The sequence below is a fragment of the Chroicocephalus ridibundus genome, chromosome 8 (genome assembly GCF_963924245.1).
Source record: "Chroicocephalus ridibundus chromosome 8, bChrRid1.1, whole genome shotgun sequence".
Classification (NCBI taxonomy): Eukaryota; Metazoa; Chordata; class Aves; order Charadriiformes; family Laridae; genus Chroicocephalus; species Chroicocephalus ridibundus.
The window spans coordinates 677558-697565 of record NC_086291.1 but is presented as its reverse complement, the minus strand read 5'-3'; positions in this window follow the sequence as shown (position 1 = coordinate 697565).

Here is a 20008-nt window from a genome sequence, read left to right as displayed (position 1 = left end):
AGGCGCAGGGCACCGTGTGTGCCTTCCTCTGCCTGCGGCCGCGTTGCTGCCATTCCCAGCGTTGCCTGTCGCTGCCTGGCTCCGGAGGGAGCCACGCGGGGGGCACTTTGCAGCTGCAGAAGAGCTTCCCCCCGGCCCTGACCACCGCTCCCACAGGTGTGCATCATCCTGAAGCCACTGTCCCCAGTCGGACCCTGGACAAGGGGCTCTTCCCTGCTCCTGGCACTGGACAATGTGACCGGGGGGGCCAGTCCCCGCCTTGTGGCATCGTCAGACGAGCTTTGCCGGGTGCCCCTGTGCTGACTGATCTCCACCCCGCTGCAGAGAGCCGGGGTCGTCCCCTCCAGCTGCATCTCACCACCGACTTTGGGATTTCCAGAACAGTCTCATTTCATCTCAAATAGCATCACTCCACTGCCCTGTCATTACCGCCTGCGAAAATTGGATCCGGACGAGCTCAGGGTGACACTGAAGACCTGACTTGGCGCAGTCAGATGCAGAGATAATACACTGCCGCGGGCCCTTCAAAGGAGCAGCACTCCAAAGGAGATCTCTTTTCTCTGGCAAAAAATCGACACCGCTCCATTGAAATTCAGCTACGAGCTAGTGGCACGTTTTTCTGCATAATGTGTCCTCAAAATTAGCTGCAAGAGGACAGGGCCGAGCATGTGTTTTGCTTCTAAATAGTTGTGTAGTTTCAGTCATGTGTGTAGCAGCAATCGCAGGTTCCTGTTCCTCTGTCGTAAGTCCCTCTCTTCCCCTTCTCCATTCATTACTCCAGTCTCGGGGAGCTCGTGCAGGTCCCACGCGTGCTGGGGCCGGGGGCATAGCGGCGGTGCCTGGAGCATCGCTGGGGTGCAGGGCAGCGGCCCCGGGCAGGGCCTGGGTGTGGAGGTACAGAGGTAGTCAGATGTGGCGAGGGGCACACACTGGTCGGTGAGATTTCAGTAACGCCGTTCAAGCAGAATGTCAGCTACTTCAATGGCCATTAGCTGGTCTTTTTTCATAGAATCACCGAATGTGTAGGGTTGGAAGGGACCTCTAAAGGCCATCTAGTCCAACCCCCCTGCAGTCAGCAGGGACATCTTCAACTGGATCAGGTTGCTCAGAGCCCCATCCAGCCTGGCTTTAAAAACTTCCAGGGACGGGGCCTCCACCCCCTCTCTGGGCAACCTGTTCCAGTGTCTCACCACCCTCAGTGTAAAGAACTTCTTCCTAATGTCTAACCTAAACCCACCCTGCTCTAATTTAAAGCCATTGCCCCTCCTCCTATCGCTTTTGTTTGCTGCTTTGCTTTTAATCGCCCTGCGTGGTCTGCTGTACTGTGTGGCTGGCAAGCATCACAGCAAGCCTGTCCCTAACTGACCAGCGCAGCCTTCTGAGGGTGGCTACCTGCCTTAGGAACCAAAGTGTCCTTTGCAAGGCAGTGGGTCAATTAGCAGTTTAACCCTCTCCGAACAGCAGCAGACTGTACCCATTCAGGAATCTGCCTCCCACGGTTTCTCAGAGGGGTTGGCTGTGTTTACTCCGCGGTGCGCTCCGGTCCCCGGGGCCGCACGCCCGCTTGTACTGTTGCATTTGCAGTCCTGAAGACAAATTAGCTGTCTGTCTGCTCAAGAGACATCACGGGACAAGAGCGGAGCCGCGCTGCTCCTGTTCCCTGCCTGGTACCGGGGCTTTGCCCAGGGCTCAGCCCCGTCCCCACCTCCCTGCGGGGGGACACCGCTGCCCACGGCCCCGGTGGCACGGCGGGTCCATGCAGACTGCCACCGTACGTTGCTCTGTGCAGCGGGGCTTCTGCAGCTGCTCGCTTCTGGCTTTTGAAAGGCATCTGCGTGCCCTGAGGAGACATCTCATGGCTCTTTCCATCCCTGCTCACCTGGGTGGCGCTCAGTGGCATGAGGACACAGATGGGTAGCACATGTCTGCCCACTTCTTCAGGTGTGTACCTACGCCCGCAGCTCTCTTCTCTTGGGAAACTTTCAACACAACAACAGCAGGACACCAGAGAGGCAAAAAAGCAAAAGTGCCGATCAGCAGGTACGGAGGACCTGTCGCCTTCCCTGCCCCTTACCGACCTGGCATGGTCACTTTGGTAACTCCATGCGAGCGTCTTATCAGCTCCGTGCACCTCCTACTCAAACCAACGGAGGCTGAGTCTGAAGGCAGTGGAGACAGCAGTGCGGTCACCCTGGCACGCGACACGGCTTTTAGGCTGCCATGGACTCTGGAGCCAGTGAATCCTTTGACAAGGACTGACACAGGCTGGCACGGAGCGCAGGACAGAAACCACAGTATCGGGAGAGCAGACCTCAGCCAGCGAGAGCACCATCCCTTCATCCCTGCCACTGGGCATTTCCCCTTCTCAGCTGGTCCAGGTCACGCCGGTGGATTACAGCTCCCTGAAAGGAGGGGGCAGCCAGGGGGGGTCGGGCTCTTCTCCCAAGGAACAGGCCATGGGACAAGGGGAAACGGCCTCAAGTTGCGCCAGGGGAGGTTTAGGATGGATATTAGGAGACATTTCTTCACGGAAAGGGTTGTCAAGCCTTGGCCCAGGCTGCCCAGGGCAGTGGTGGAGCCGCCATCCCTGGAGGGATTGAAAAGCCGGGCAGACGTGGTGCTGAGGGACATCATTTGGTGATGGTTTCTGTCACAGTTGGGTTGATGGTTGGACTTGATGATACGAAAGGTCCCTTCCAACCTGGGCGATTCTACGGTTCTGTGTTTCTGTGATATCACTGCTCTCAAAATGAAGCCAGGAAACACCCCAATTACCTGGCTGCCCTTTCAAAGGGGCGATCACAAATGAAGGCACCGCCGATGGCTGCAGCCGGCCCCGTCGCAGCAGTGTGCGGTCACGAGCTGCTCTGTCCTCTGCAGGTCCCTGGTGTGTAGCGCAGAAGCGGATGTGCAATTAGATGCTCCGAGCCTTACACCAGCGTGCTGATCAACATGACACACGCCTCCGCTTGGAAGAGGACAGCTTGGGTCAGTGCACGGGCTCCAAAGGGGACGCAGCCACCTCGGCAGGCAGCCCTTTCATCTGGCTGCTCCTGACTAGCTTTTCTCCTCAGTCTCTCTCATTACAGCGCTGATGAGACTCAGAACGTTAGGCTGAACGCTGACGAGCACAGGGTAATCTTACGGATTAGCAGAATTATAACAATGAGCCATTTTTTTTCCCCTCTGGTGCTGCAAGGTGTCCTATGTTTATCTTTGCCCATTAATGAGTGAAGGTACCGAACTGGGCTCCCCTCCCCCGGCAATGACCAAGAAACTTCCCTCCTCTCTGGGCTTCTTCCTCCTTCGCATCTGCGCTCACTCCCCAGAGACCACAGATAGTTGTTATAACAGCGACGACTCAAATGGGCCAAAACCTGTCCTTTGTCTTCAGATTCCTCATCATTCATTAGCGGTCTGTGCAGATTTCTCTTTGGAGTCCTCTACTCTTCTTTTATTCTTCATATTTAATGAGGCGCAAAGAACTGTGCAATAAAGGCTCATCAAAGCTGTCATTTATCTATGTTTAACTGTCTTTGTTATATATTAGTAATAAATGCCCTAGAGCTTTCTATATATGGACGCATTTCTCCTCATTATTTCATGTTGTTTTCTCCCGGAATTCATTCGCAGACTCCTTTTTCCGCTCTTCCTCCCCGGGCCTGTGCCTGAGCGAGCTGCAGCGTGAGCCGTGCCGCCGGCCCGAGGCGGGACCCGCAGCTTCGCCTGACGCTTCCTCGAGGGCTTCGCACGGGCAGGGAGCTGCCGTTTCCCCATGGCCCAGCCTTCCCGCAAACCTTACACCAGGACAAAAGGACGGCATCCGAGGAGCTGGAATGCCACGTCTTCCCGACCAGCCTTGCCCGAGGAGCGGATCCCGGTGCCGGTGGGAATGTCCAGGCGCCAGCCGTGGGGACTGCGAGCATCCCTCCGCAACACAGCCCGGCTCCCGCGCTCGGGTACCGCTGCGATAGCTGCCGCGGGAACAGCATCAGCAGGGATGTAGATAAGGAAAAAAGCCAGATAACCACTTTTTCTCTGGTTATCGCCTTTATCAAGGCAGTGTCCAGCTTTCTGGCACGGAGGGAGGAAAAAAGCCATTACAACGTGCATGGGACAGAAAATGCCAGCGCGACTTTTCTGCAGGAGTGGAAGGGAGCAGCACGCCCAGGAAGGAAAGCTCTCCTGCGCTGGACGGGGAAGGTGGCCAGTGGAAGAGTTGTGGGGTCGGCTTCTCCTTGAGACAAGAGAGCCGCAGTGGGGTGCTACGGATGAGACACCGCTACCTCTGGGCCCGTGCCGCCGGGGACGACTCGTGGCTGACCCCCAGGAGAACACTGTGCCTTGGGCTGGTTCTCCTCCTGCCACACCATCCCGTGCCGTGTCCTGCCGAGGGCGCCGGTCCCTGCCGCAGGTCGGGAGCTCTGCCCGGGGCTGGCAGGGAAACGAGAGCCTGCGTTGCCCCCAGCAAAGGTCGGGAATTAGCTTCACACTGCCCCGAGTTCTCGCCACTTTTCCTGCATTAATTGTAATTATATCAATTAGGTATATTTACTCATTAATTAAAACCGCTATTTGGTGTTTATTTTTAGCACAAATGAGAAGCCACGTAATTTCATACAGCTATCGCAATGATGCCGGAGGAAGGGGGCTGATCCTGCCCGGGGCACCAGCACAAAGCCTCGCCGGCAGGACCGCGACGCTGCAGGGGCCAGCGCCATGGACACGACCGTGACCGCGGCCATGGCCGTGGCCGTGGCCATGCTGGGTCTCCCATGGCAGGGCAGGACTCTGTCCCCGAAAGAGAAAGCGCAAGTGCCTCGAGCCCTCCCGGCCAGAGACGGGAACACCCACGGCTATGAAGGTTTCTCTTCAAGTTTAGGGGAATAATAAAAATGCATAAGTAAGCAGGAAACATAAACAGAGCAAATAATTAGCTAATTACAACCTGCTTTAGCAGAACATTTTTAATTATTAAAATAATTAGCGAGATTAAATTCAAAACAAAAACTCCATAAACTCAACCTGAACTTGTCCTTGAAGCTTTCAAGTGCCTCAGCTGAATGCATTTACCCGGTGATACTTCCATTAGCACAACGGAATTCATAAATACTTTTTTTTTTAACTTTCCAGTTTATTTCATTTGACATTCCTGAATATTTTTAGCATTTCTGTTTCAGGCTGGGTATTTAAGAATACCCCTGTGGGTTCCTGAACTAAAAAATGGGGTTTTTGTTCACTTTTTTCCTGGTAACCGCATCTATTTGTTTACTGTATTTTGCATAGAAATCATTTCTACCTGAGCACCCTATTTGTCTCTAGTTTCCCAAATTCTAGACACTGTGTTTCTTCAGTAGGGTATTTTAAAAATATTTCATCAGTATGGGTCATTCATCTTGATCAGCATTACAACCTCTGTGAGTGCTCCCAGTCCCTCAGAAATTCCTATCCCCCAGTACCACGCTGGGCTGTCTTTTTGACATTAAAATGAAGGACACTGTAAATAATCTAATCCTCTGCTTTCCAAGCACTTATTGCTTTTGCAGGGCCTGGCTGCTGCATGAGTTTTGGTGGCGGTAACGCGCACACGTACGCGTGCACCTGCGGCCAGAGGAGCCGCCGCGGGCAGAGGGGAGGGAGCAGCGGCGCGGGCTCAGCTTCCTGCTGCACCTCGTGCCCGCGCCTGCGCGGATGTGCCCACGGTCGGCCGCGCAAAGCGGAATTTCTCTGGACGTAGCTGTTTGTCAGTGCTGACTGGCTTGTTGAGACAACTTTTCTCCACCAGAGAATGAAACTTCAGATAAGCGCTGGCCCAGGCTGCCCAGGGCAGCGGTGGAGTCGCCATCCCTGGAGGAACTGAAAAGCCGGGCAGACGTGGTGCTGAGGGACATCATCTAGTGACGGTTTCTGTCACAGTTGGGTTGATGGTCGGACTCGATGATATGAATGGTCCCTTCCAACCCAGACAACTCGATGATTCTCTGATTCTACAAAACTCCCTGCCAGCTCTCCGGCGCTGGGGGTGGGGCTCTCCCCCAGGACCGCACTGCGGCATCAAATCGTTCCTGATTTCCTTCTCTCTCATTAAGCTTTAGAAGTTTTCCCTCTAAAGAAAGTTCCTAGCATCGTCCCCCTTTTTCTTATTTTCTTTCATTTGAACCCCCGTGGTACTTTCCAGGTTTCTAACCAGCCATGCTCCCCAAAACGCGCTGGCAGAAACAGACCCTCCCGAGAGAGTGGCCGTGCCCGTTGGTAACACTGAGAAGGGTTTGTTCCATGCCTCAGGAAAAATGCCCGTCTCGAGTCGGGGGGGTGGCAGGGCTCGCAGGCGATGCCGGGCGCTGCGACGCGCGTCCATCCTCTTGCCCCCGCCGTCCCAGGATCCCAGCCCCGTCCTGCCCGCACCTCCCTCTGCCCCGACGCACACCCCGCCACTGCCCGGGGGGACGATAAACAAGCGACAATTTGTCTAAAACTCCGTTACCGGGACAGGGCACGGTGCCAAACAATAAATAAAAATGTGATCATATCTCACCAATTCTGGTACCTTCATTTATCACCGTGTGAGACAGAGGGCTGATAATGCCGGTATATTTGGTATTCAACAATCAGTCACTTCTTTGTATGCCCTAATACATCTCAGATTAACTGATAAGACATTTATCGCTTGGATTTTTATGAATAAATATAGTCCCCAAACACTGAGGCTTTTTCTGGAGCGTTCCTTTTTGATTCAGAGGTAATTAAAGATAGAAGAAAAATTGAGAACTACTTCAGAAAGTTGGCAATCCGGCCAGCACAGCGCGTGTTCCCTTTTTTCCCCTCAGGAGTTTCAAACCTATTTGTTTATGAACTGCCTTTGTCATCACATAACTTTGTTGCTTCCTGAGTTTTCGGAGCTCATTAGGAATTGTTTTAAAAATTGAATGGAAAAACGAGCATGATTGTAAGAGACTCGTCCCTCTCTGGTGTTGGCATGAGCCCATGGCACTGAAGCCCGTGTTTGGGATTATTCTGCTGGTGAGAACCTGCTTCCCATTCTATTGCTGGTGTGCAAGAGACCTTAGAGCAATTCGTTTCTTAAAATTAATCCTATCGAAATGTTGCTGCCAGAATTAACCTTTAGCGTGACCGTGTAGGACCACCGTCACGTATCCATGCTGCTATTTTGAAATCAAAATGGCAAATCCATAGTAGGCGGACAAGTCACCTAAGCCCTCCTCGCTTTGGGTGTGCTCTGCTGGAAATGAGCTACACAGAATAATTCTGTGGTTGTCGTTTCTTGGGCTCATATTTGATCAGCAAAGTCTCGGTCAAGGCAGACCGACAAGGGCAGAGGAATATGTGAAGTACATGCCTGATTGATAGGAGAAAGTGCAGGCATTCCGGAAGCAAAAAAGAAACTCGAATAGATGGTGAGTCTTCTGGCTGTGCAACCATCAACCTTCCTCCTCTCACCCTCCTCGCTCCGAGCAACTTTGTCCACGAGCCTTATCTCCATACATCGCGATAGAATGAGTTACGGTTAAATTAATGCTGTGCAAAAGGATGTACACTTAAAACTGGGACAAAGGTTAATCTGGTGCTCAGATGGGAGGTGGAGGTACGTCTGGGGTGAGCCATTCCCGAGCGGAGGCGGGAAAGCCCCGGTGAGCCGCGGTGGAGCAGTGGCCTGGCCGGGCTGGCATCGCCCATGCCCGTCCCCTCCCACCGCCCCGACTCCTGGTGCCGGGTCTGGTTAATTGGGTACATAATGAGTCTGATCTTGTTCTTAGTGGAGTCAATAGTAGGTCTGGGACCAACATGTCACGCTTCTTTTCCTGTTTTAATTTACATTGATACTTTACTTCATTTAAAGGCGGCTCCTTACTTCAAATGACTCTTGATCAAAGGGTGAGTCATCTGCGCTGGTTTGGCTGCATACATAAACAGGCACAGATTTCTTCATTAGCAGCTCTGGGAGGCTCCTTGCATGAAGATCTCTCTGTCGGTTAGCTGAACCGAGCTCTCCTCATCACTTCCCAAAGAATTGCATCTCGGTCAGACAGAGACCCGTAACTGCCTATTGTAGGAAAAGAAGTTGCAATATTAAAAAATGTCACTACTGTAAATTTAGCAAAGATGAATAAGAAGTTGCAATATTAAAAAGTGTCACTGCTGTACATATAGCAAAGATGAATAATTGAAGCGATTTATAGTGCCATTACAGAAACTATACGTTACACACGCGTATGCAGCCAATGGTCACGCTAACCATAAATAACTCTTCAGTGCGTTGCCTTATCTGGGGTGTCTGTGAAGGTGGGAGAGAAAATATGAGATGATAAATGTGTTCGTAATGCCGTTACTGCCTTATCAGTTTAAAGAACCTTGAGATGGAAAGTTCCCGATTAGGAGTTCCGATTCCCCGCAAGGTGACGGCTTTTCATTAGGGGCTGATGGAAGCTGAATGTGCCGCAGAATCACAATTTTCTGTTCCGACTCTCTTTGCATGCCCATGGATGGTTTTTTCCTCCTCTTGCATCCACAACCACCCCGTATCTCGAAAGGAGAACAGAAGCATGCTGAAAAAATCAACATCGTGTAATTTGAAGCTGATGATTAAATCACATTAGTGCCTGCACGGGTGTGTGCGTGTGTGTGTGCAAAGCACAGAGAGAAACAGAAAAAGGGCAGGGAAAAAGCAAAACCTGTGAAATATAGGTGACACTTTGGATTTCATATTAAACTTCTGGAAGAGTTTGTATCGTCCTCGGGAAGTTAGGAGGTAGGCTCCTTCTCCAGTGCCTGCATCTGAGAAAGACAGCGTAGCTGCCTTCTGTGAAAAACTTTTTTTTTTTTCAGGCAGGTAGAAAATGGAGGGGAAAAACCCAAAACTTGCGACGTGCACCGTGCACTGTCCCCACAAATGGATGTTTCCTGGCCATAAGGACATATTTGGCTGCTGCAGCAATCTGAAAGCGGGCCGCCAGGCTGGCTGAAAGAGTCACAAAAGACCTGGAGCAGTTAAATGAGGAGCAGAGACCAGAAGCGACTGGTACCATTGACCAGGCCCCGCGCGAGGGATGAATAAACCGAGCCCAGGCTTCAGCCGCCCCCGTTCCGCAGAGATGCCCCCCCCGGGGTGCGCTGGGATGACTCACGGCCGCGATGTCGCTTCCCCTGAGGACAAGGAACACAAAGTGCTTTGGGGCAGCCATCCCGGCTCAGCGGGTGTCCCTCCGGGCGCAGTGCGGGATCCCCGCCAGCCCGGGCGCCCTGCAGCCCTCGTACATCTTCTAAAGCAAGAAAAGGATGAGTCAGAAATCATTTCAGAGCAGTTTATTACCCAAGAAATTAAATCTGTTGACTCGCACAACTAAACCCTCAATTTAACAGACACGACATGATTTCCATATTACCAGATAAGTTGTGCCACATCCTAAATCATCAGCTAATAGCGTAACTGGAGTGTACCGGTGCTCCTCAGAGTTCTTTCAAAGCTTTTAGCACAAAAATAAGGAAACAAACAAACAAACCCCGACAAACCTGGTTGTGTGATAGTGGCAGAGGCGGGATGTCAGGAGAAAAGAAAGATCTCTGGTCCGCAGCTGAAGAGGTGGTGAGCTGACTCCAGATGAGACGAGAGTTGTCTGCTATTTAAAAGCGTAAATTCTGGCTGCACGCTCCTGTTTCTCACTGTGCTGCATGAAATGAGCCTTACCCCCACGCAGGTAGCCAACTTTTCAAGAATAAACTTCTACCTGTCGGAAAAGCAAAGCCCATGGCGGTGCCTGAGGAGCTGTGCTATGGTCTCTCCCGGCACAAGCCGATTTCTGAAGAGACGTGCCCGATCGCGCTTCGTAAAATGCCCGTGTCTGCGCGTTGCCAGCTTTTGACTCGCAGGTGGTGGGGCTGGGGGGATGCTCTGCTCTCTATCAGTTAAAGCTCAGGAGCCCAGCGCAGCCCCCCTGCCCTTTGCCCGCAGGGGTGGAGGGTGCCCGTGGGGACACCAGAGCAGCCTGGGCTCTCCTGGCTGGAGGCAGGGTCGGGTGGATGGCAGGAGGGGACGCAGGAGGGAGAAGGTCCTCCGGCCCTTCTGTTAACAGGCTCCAGGGCTGCAGGAGGCTGTTTCGGGGCACTCTGCGGGTCGGTGGGCACAGGGCGAGCAGGCGAGCCCCGCGGGGAGCCCTGCGGAGGGGGACCTCTGCCCAGAGAGGGGTGGGATGGATGGGCTGGGGGTGGGGGGGGGCAGGGAAACAGAGAGAAATGTGTCACCTTTTGCCATGAACTCAGCTGCTGCTGCGCTTTGCGCTCCATACGTGACACACCTGGAAAAGGCTCCCCGGAAAACCCTTTTTCAGCCCCATACAGAAGGACTGTGGACAGGGATTATGTTTTTTTTTCCCCCATTCATTTATCGCAAAATGGGTTAGTCAGAAGCTTAATGCTCAGTACTGCAAACCCCCTTCTATGGAAGGCTCCCTCCCGGGCACCTGCAGGAGATAAAGAAGGAAACCACGAAAAGGCGGCTGCAGCACTGAGCGTTTACCCAGATGCCGCATGGAAAGGCACAGCCCAGCCCGTGTGTGAGACCAAGCGCCCGGAGTGCCACACGCTAATGCGGATATCCCACAGAAAAATAAAAATGCAGGGTACCGCTAACTCGTCGTAGAACCCCAGGAACAGAGCTGGGCTCCTCTGCGTGTGTGGAGTCGCAGTGTCGGCAGTGCCTGGGAAACAGGCACCGTCCGAGCTTTTCCCTCGGAGCCCTGTTCTCCCCCGTGAGGAATGGACACACAGCCCCGGAAGGGGGTCTCCAGCCAGCGCTCCCTGCCCGTGGCAGCAGGGGAGGAGGGGACGGGGGCTGCTGCCGCCAGCGTGACAGCTAGGGACCCCAGCAGCCTGGGAGAGATGGGGAGAAACTGCTTCGTTACTGTGAGCTGTTTGCTGAGAGCCGGGTTGGAATGATCTCCTCGGGTGAACCGGCTGGCGCTGCCAACACCACAGTCTCCTACGATATTCCGGAGACACAAATCTAGTGTCCTTAGCTGGCTTTGTGTGTTAATATCGCTTTAATCCAATAAGGGACACATTTCTTGCCGGTGATCAGCACTGGCTTTAATGAGATCATGCGGATGGCTTTCCCCGGCAGAGACCAACACTCGTGTTGTGGCGCTGGGGTTTACAGCTGCCGGCCAGGCTGGAGGCACGCGCGAGGGACATCGTTGTCCTCAGCGCCAGAGGACCCTGGGCTCTGTCTAGCCCGGAGTCAAGGGTCAGAGGTCTGAAAGCCGCAGGACTCCAGCCAAGCGTCTGGGACAAGTCTTTGACTGCACTATGGGATGGAGACACTAAGTTGGCAGCGAGCTCTCCTGCGCTGAAGCTGGCAGCTCCTTTGCTCCTCCCTGAGCTGCCCGCCAGGTTCTTGCCTGGCTTGAAGGCGGTGTCGGTGCCTGCACCGCCTCCCAGCCCCAAGGAACCGGCTGCTCGCCGGGCACGGGGCAGCCACGCCAAAACCCTCCTCTGTGCACCTTGAAGCACTTCCACGCTCTGAGCTTCACCGACGCCAAAGAAGTCAATGAAAAAAGTCATGAGGCTTCTCATGGGCCTCGAGACCCACAAGTGCCCTGGGAACCCCGTCCACACTGACGTGAGCCTCAGCCTTGAGCCGCTCCGTGCGGAGGAGACCCCAGCTCCACCCCTGGCAGGTACCGTGGGGGTCTCGCCTCACGGGCTCCGCGTCTGCCTGCCCGAGGCTGCCGCTGAAGGTGCGCCTTCTGTGTGCAGTAGACAGCAGCCTCGACAAGTGTTTGTCTTCGGTGTGTATTCTGCTGCCTGGCATAAAAGAGTCAAAGATTAAGATCAAGAGAATATCATATCATGAATAATTCAGTCACTAAATTTAGCATCTTACTCTGCGGAGGCTATTTGGAAGGAAATATGAGCTCCCTGGTATTTATCCTGTGCAAAAATGCCTTTGAAAAGTCTTCTCATTGGCTTGATCATTCGGTCATTGGCTGGGTCAGGAATTAGTACTGGTCAAACAGCTCACCCGGTTTGGCTTCCCTCTCTGGACGAGGCGGGAAGGCATTTCTCACAGACACATTCTGGAAAGAAAATCTAGGGAGTGACTGTCATTAGGTTTAGCCTTAATAAGGGGTGATGCACAAACGAGCTGGGTGAGGAAAACGTGAATTTGTAATTCTTCTGCCTTTGTGCCTTTATTTATATTACACCTGCGAGGGCACTGCAGAAGCAGGGCACGGGAGTGGGCGCGTTTATTTCCCCGTCTGGGCCCAGCTGAGGGCGTGAGAACGGGAGAAAATCTGCTGCGTTTGGGTTCCGAGGGAATAAGGATTAACGGGGAAGGTGACAGACTCAGACCGATGAGCGTTTGACAATGGAGGCGAAAAAGAAGCCCCAAACTCTTCTTGTGTGAGACTAGTTGGGGAGTGTGTGTGTGTGCAGGGGTGTACACGTGTGTGTACATGTGTGTGTGTGCAGGTGTGTACACATGTGCAGTGCAGGTGTGTATGTGTGTGTTTGTGCAGGGTGCACACGTGTGCAGTGCAGGTGTGTACGTGTGTGTGTGCACAGGTGTGTACGTGTGTGTGAGTGCAGGTGTGTACATGTGTGAATGCAGCTGTGTACGTGTGTACACGTGTGTGTGCAGGTGTGTACGTGTGTGTGTGAGTGCAGGTGTGTACACGTGTGCAGTGCAGGTGTGTGCATGTGTGTGTGCAGGTGTGCACGTGTGTGTGTGCACAGGTGTGTACGTGTGTGTGGCAGGTGTGTACACATGTGTGTGCAGTTGTGTACGTGTGTGTGCGTGTGCAGGTGTGTACACATGTGTGTGCAGGTGTGCACGTGTATGTGTGTGTGTGCAGGTGTGTACGTGTGTGTGCAGGTGTGTACACATGTGTGTGCAGGTGTGTACGTGTGTGTGCACAGGTGTGTACGTGTGTGTGGCAGGTGTGTACACGTGTGTGTGCAGTTGTGTACGTGTGTGTGTGTGCAGGTGTGTACACATGTGTGTGTGCGCAGGTGTGTACACATGTGTGTGCAGTTGTGTACGTGTGTGTGCGTGTGCAGGTGTGTACACATGTGTGTGCAGGTGTGCACGTGTATGTGTGTGTGTGCAGGTGTGTACGTGTGTGTGCAGGTGTGTACACATGTGTGTGCAGGTGTGTACGTGTGTGTGCACAGGTGTGTACGTGTGTGTGGCAGGTGTGTACACGTGTGTGTGCAGTTGTGTACGTGTGTGTGTGTGCAGGTGTGTACACATGTGTGTGTGCGCAGGTGTGTACACATGTGTGTGCAGTTGTGTACGTGTGTGTGCGTGTGCAGGTGTGTACACATGTGTGTGCAGGTGTGCACGTGTATGTGTGTGTGTGCAGATGTGTACACATGTGTGTGCAGGTGTGTACGTGTGTGTGCGCAGGTGTGTACGTGTGTGTGTGTGCGCAGGTGTGTACGTGTGTGTGTGAGCGCACGTGCGTGTATGTGTGCGCAGGCTTGTGTTTGTGTGTCCCCCTCCCGAGACGGGAGCGGGGGAGCGACAGACGTGTTTCTCCCAGTCTCTACCCCAGTACTAAACATCCAGCCCCCCTGAAGGCCTATAAACCGGTGTTAAAAGCACATTTGTCTGAACTTTGGGCAGGTCAACCGAATCGCAGAGGATGGGATGGCCGCGGATTATGAACAGTTCACAAAGCAAAGTCACTAAAAAGGTTTCTGTCCCGGGAATGCCCCCACCAGCCGGGCTCTCCTCACCCCCGCCCCGCACCGCCCCGGCCGGCGGCTCCGCACCAGCGGGAGGGTGGCACGCACACCCCCACGCCAGCTGGGGGGCAGCAGCACCCTCTGCACTTAGTGCTTCGTTTGGGGAGCGTCTGCTGCTGGGACACGCGGGGGTGGCACGGCAGCGTCCCTGCTGCCACCGGCCGGTGGTTCCATGCTCTCGGCTGTGGAAAGCACGAGGGAAAGGAGACGAGAATGCTTTACACAAACATACTTTCCATCCCATTTACAGCACTTTTTTTTTTTGCTTTTTTTTTTTTTTTCCCCCAGCATTTATTTTCTGTGGAGGTAGGACCAAGCCATGAGTCTCACAGTTGGACGAGACGCCCGCTGCAGAGGACGCTGGGGAAGGACTCGCCGCAGCATTCACCCGTGATTTGGCAGAGAAAAAGCCTCTGCGGGGTGGGGAGCTCTTTATCGTATAACGCCCTCGCAGGCTGAGAGGCCACTCGTGACTCCACTGAAGAGAACAGAAACTCCCCCCTCTACGGAGGACTGACCTGCGGCAACACATGCTCAGTCCCCAGCAGCGCCCGTTATCCCCAGTGACACCTCCTCAGCCCCCAGTACTGTGTCCTCAGCTCCCAGTAAGGCATGTGCAGACCCATTAACAGTGCTTAGACCCCCGTAGCACGTGCCCAGAATCCATCTGAAGGGCATGGGTGTCCCTGGGGACAGGAGCGTGGGGCCCATTTTCCCCACGTGCCGGTTTGTGCCCGGGCTGCCCGGCGCAGTGCTGACACTGTAAACACGGGGACAAAGCACCGGTACGAATGTGCGAGGGTTTTCCACCAAATCAGCGTGTCGGGTGTCCCTTTGGCAGGGACAGGTCACAGGCGCAGCTGGGCTCCCCTTCCCCACCGCCGCCTCTGCAGTCACCTTCCGGAGCTCCAACCCGCTTATTTGTTCAAAAACAACAACACGCTACCAAAGTTTCAGAAATCCATCATGAAATTGATTAAACAGAGTAAGTAACATGGTGTTTTAGAATATTAGAAAAATATTAGAAAGAAAATGAAAGCATTACAGGATTAGGACTTATCTGTTTGACTTGAAGTTTGCTGTAATTCAATTAAAATTAACAGTTTCGCACTGATTAGTGACAGCGCTATTCGTGTTTCCGTGCTTTCGTTTTTGTGAGTGGAGCGGCACGCCGTTCGTGAGGAGGTTAAGGTTTCTGAGGGGGATGCTGACGCAGGTTCCAGCGCTGCGTGTCAGGAGGGCGGCCGCGAGGGTCCCTCTTCTTCGTCCTCAGCCCACATGGCCCCGAGCAGCTTTTCTCCCACAGTCTTCCTTCGTGGTCGTGACTTTTTGAATTCCCTACCATCATTTTTTTTTTTTTTCTTGCTTGGAGCACCTGGGTATTTGTTTCGTTTTATTGATGATGAAGTGCTCTCTGTTCATTTTTATTATTATTATTATGTATTGATATTTCGTTTTTATGGAAAATCCAATGCGTGCCAGTAAAACTCTGTGAGGATATGAAGAATACTGAATTACAGTGCGGAGGGCAAGGGGGACGGGCAGCTTTGGCTTTCTTATTTTGAGGACACACTGTCCTGTATTTGCATGAGGGACCGTTGGTACGGACACGCGCTGTCTGTGCACAGAGAGCCTTAAACATCCCGTTTCCTATGGGCGAAGGATGCCCTCGGCCGTGGGGGGAAGGCGAGCGTCTGCTCCGTCTGCAGGGACAGCCACAGCCGGGAATTCAGGGAGCGTCCATCCTGCCTGGGGGAGCCAGGGGGCCCTGCCCCGGGGCCGCTGTGTGTGCCCCTGCCAAAGCGGCTGCTAAAGTAAAGTAAAATAGGAAGAGATAAGTGTATTAATGCCGGCACGGGTGTTTCTTTGGCTCTGGAGGCCGGCGTATCAGACCCCAGGCGCCATGGGAACCGGCTGCTGTGTCCGTTGCGCAGCATTCGGCACCAACAGACCACTGGGGATTCACTGGAAAAATAAATGTTATAAATCCGGGGGGCTCTCCGAGTCAGACCTGACCTAAGGAGATCCTGGCCAGCCTTAGTGCTTACAACAATATAGTTATGCACAAGGAAAAAATGCAGCTGAGATTTCCATCATTCGCTCATTCGTTTGAAGCCATGTTCTCACACGTTTTTCGCAGTGTGTATTAATAAATCCGAAAAGGTTAATCTTGGAAGGTAGAGAGGCTGCGTGTCTGCCGGCGGGAGCCCCGGGGGAGGGCGGCAGCGTGGGGGGCAGGCACAGCGCCGCCCTGCGCATCCCGGCCCGGACCCGCAGCCACGGCACCCCCGGCACCCGGCTGCCTCCTGCGCTCCCACCCCCCCCCGTCTGCTCACACGGGTCTTTTCCACCAACAGCAAAACACAGTGGTTCCATACGTGTGTGTATATGCATATATTAAACCCTTTAATTCTGTTTTTGTTTTTCCATAAAGATGGGGCATAAAGCACCTTGTTTTAACAGGGGAAATTATGCTTTGACACATATGACAGTAATTCTGTCTTTCACCGAATTATTTCAGAGAGAGAGAGACAGCAGTCGTGATAAAATAATACTTTGTGAATGAATTTCATTGTTCTTACTTCCCATTTTTTTTCTTCGCCGAAGGTCTGAGCCACGTTACTTATCGCTTGTTGAGCGAAGGCACTGCCAAAGCTGAGGTGAAGAGGCTGGGGCTCGTGGTTGTGCTCTGGTGCCGCTCGCCCCCGCGGGGGCAGCCCAGAAGGCAGGGAGGAGGGACGGATGGACTGGGACCAGTTTGCCTGGGAGGGGCATGCAGTGGCCGCGGGCAGCGTGTCACTCACCTGCGTGACATTGTGCCCACGACGGATGGACACCGTCCAGCCCGCTGCCAAGGAGAGCATGTTCTCCAGCTCCTCGGAATGGGGGGGTATCATGAAGCCTGTAAAAATGCCTTTTCCTTTTTCTAATTTATTAATTCAGCTTAGAATTCAATATCAAAAGGCTACAGGAAGCCAACCGTGACATTTAATTAATATGTTCCATCTGCTTTTTAGCACCATTTTAATTATAAATGGTTAATTTAGTCATGGGGTAGGTTGATCATAGACAGAGAAGCCGGCCAGAGCTCTGCACGTCCCGAGGGCGACGCAGGGGTCTCCTCTCTGCCTGTGGCTGGTGCCCGGGTGCGGTGGAGCTGGTGGAGCTTCGCAGAGGGGCTGGGGGGGTGCCCAGAGAAGCTGTGGCTGCCCCATCCCTGGAGGGGTTCAAGGCCAGGTTGGCCGGGGCTTGGAGCAGCCTGGGCTGGTGGGAGGTGTCCCTGCCCAGGGCAGGGGGTGCCACTGGGTGGGCTTTCTATGTCCCATGGAGACCTGGAAAAGCAAGGAAGCCACCTCAGGTGGAGGCCATTGGAGATAAAATAAGCTTCCCCAAGCCCCCGGGAAGACCTCTGGGAGACCCAAGCCGAGTTTCCCTGACTCTTGCTAACAGCTCAGAGCTCCAGCCCCCCGCGGTGCCGGCGATGCTCCAGGCTGAGCCATCTCCAGCTCGCCCGCAGGCAAATTGGCTGCAAAAAGTGACTTAAGCGAAGCTTAAATTCAAAAGCTGTTTACAGCTTCAGCACCCTTATTTTTCGCTTCCTTCCCGTTCCCTCTGAAATATTTCCTTTTGATATTTTAATTTCTCTTGGGCTGACTTTAAGGAAAAAAGTTAGGTTGAAACAGATGGTTGTCAGCAAACCAAGGCCTGCGAAGCACAATTGAGAATTAGTGTACAAAAACCTAAAACTTGGCACCGTCCGAAGCCTCTTGATATAATTGTCAAAAGAAATCTGGCTCGAAAATTTTTTTGGAATAATATTTTCAAAATTTAAATGACTGAAACTTTAAACAAACAAAATACACTTTATTGGTGTGTGTGCAAGTGGCAATGAAAACCTCTGGAGGAAACTCCTGAAAGGTGCCTGTGACCCACTAAACCGCTGTTCCAGGCTCTTTTTCCCGCGCTCCGGGGCAGCCGGGCCAGCTGCTGAGCAGCGGGACGCATTGTCCGAGGCGCTGGATTCAGCGTGGCGATATTAAATGAGGAAGCGACGTCTTCCGATTTTGTAATGGCTGCGGTCCCCCAGCGCGACCGCCCCACGTCTGCCCCTCAGCCCCACGGCGCAGAGCCAGGCGGGGGGACGCCAGCCGGAGAAACCCCCCTTCATCTTTCAATGCGAATATGTTCACCGGCAGGCTTTTACTAAAAGTTTCTTTCCTGTTTTCTTTTTACAGAGAGAATTTGATTACTTTCGCACAAATTTCCTATGTGACCCTATTAGACATTTTTGTTGAGAAGGCAAAAAAGTCTCTAAATTGTTGCTTACTCCAGTAAGGAGAGCGCTGGGGCTTCTCACCGCCGAAGCGTGTCCCAGGTTGAACCTTTTGCTCTTTTGATCTTCAGCCATTATCGCTTGCTTTATGGCTGAGGAGGTGCTTTCCCATGAATCCGGTGTGAATTTATTCCAGGCTGTGAAAATAATTACAGATGAATAGCATGAGCACGGGGGTGCCGGGGGCGGGGGGGGGGAACCAAAAAAAACGTTGTTTCTCTTCTGGTTTCACTTTTCCATTTAAATATGATTACTTATTTTTTTTAAAAAAAGAAAAAGGAACTAAAAAAATTTCAGGGAGGAAAAGCAGCAGCCCCAGAAGGGAGCTGGGAGCATCTCTACAGCCGGGGCCGTCCCTGGCCGTGTCTGGGGCTGCAGGGCCACTCCACCTGGGTGTCCCCAGGAGGCCACCGGGAGGGACACCCAGGGCGCAGTCCCCACACCGCCTGCAGGAAACCTCAGCGTTTCTGGTCGAGGTCTGGAAATGGTTTATAGCAATCTGGTTTACGACAATTCTCAAATTAGCAAACGGCACGTGGCTTTCCGAAGTGAGAACCGATGTACAGGGGGCTCATGCCGACAACTCTTTATTGCCGTGCTTTCCTGCCCAGCCCGGGGCCGGCGGGTCGGTGTGAAGGCGGTGCCCGGGATGGCACCCGCTCCCTCAAACATCCTTTATCTGCAACCAGCACGTGACAAGCTCTCACGTTGGACACAGTAGATGGGACCAGTCTCTCCCCTCTGGCTGAGAAATGGGCACAGCATCAGGAACGCAGATGACGGATCCTGGAAGGACCGTGCAGGAGAGGGGTGATGCCGGGGGCACGGATCCAGGGCCGCGCTCCTCCTCCCTGGGCCCGGCGCCCCGCTGCCGGGGGGATGCTGAGTGACCCGTAACGAACTGTGCTCAGCAACCGAGGTCTAGACAGCTTCTTGAGAGAGTCACAGAATTTCTCTGCGATGCCTCCACTAACATCACTGGCAGCACCGCCTAATTGTTATACGAGTCGTTGTGTTTGACGGCTTTCCTAATTTGATACTCACCAGAAAACTCATACCCTGCATTGTCCCCTTTGCCTAATTAGCAGAGCAAAGGCCGTTCATCCCGCCGTGACGGGTGGGTGTATGAGGTCGGGGTGATCCATCACCGCTCGCCGGGGGCTGGCGTGGGCTCCGGAGGCATTCCTGGCACCGCGCTGGCTGCTGGTGCCCCGGGGTGGTGAGGAGCCACTTGGGCGTGCAAAGGTGCGGGGGCACGGGCCAGGGCTCCGAGGCTCAGCGGTGACAGGGCACCGAGGCTCCCCGTGGGGGTGCGGTGGCACCTCCACCACTCTCGCCACGGTGGCCGGTGCATCCCCACGCACCGTGCCATCGCCTGCCCCTGCCAGCCCGCCTTTACAGACGCACCCGCACTACCTAGCCCATGCTCACTGCTTTTTAGCTTTTTCTCTTCAATCTGGCGTAAAGCACACTGTTAATTTCAGTAGATTTTCCCAGATTGCATTATCTAACCATTGTCTATATAACCATGTAATTAAATCTAACCTTCAGGGTAATGTTTACCATTTTCATTTGTAATGATCATTAATTCATGGGTTTGGGGTTGAGCATTTTTAATCATCAGAGGAAAGATAACTTTTTATTGCAACAGGAATTGCAACCTGTGAAAATAAAAACAATATGACAGGTAAAATATAAAAGGATAATTCAGCGGCAGCGATGGAAACTCATCTGTGGGGCCAGCCCCCGGTTTAGTGTAGACACTACACTAATACTACAATAGTGTTAATACTACACTAACTACTGCTAATGAGGAGCTGGGGGGGTTCAGCCTGGAGAGAAGGGGGCTGAGGGGAGACCTTCTCGCTCTCTGCGGCTCCCTGAAAGGAGGGGGCAGCCGGGGGGGTCGGG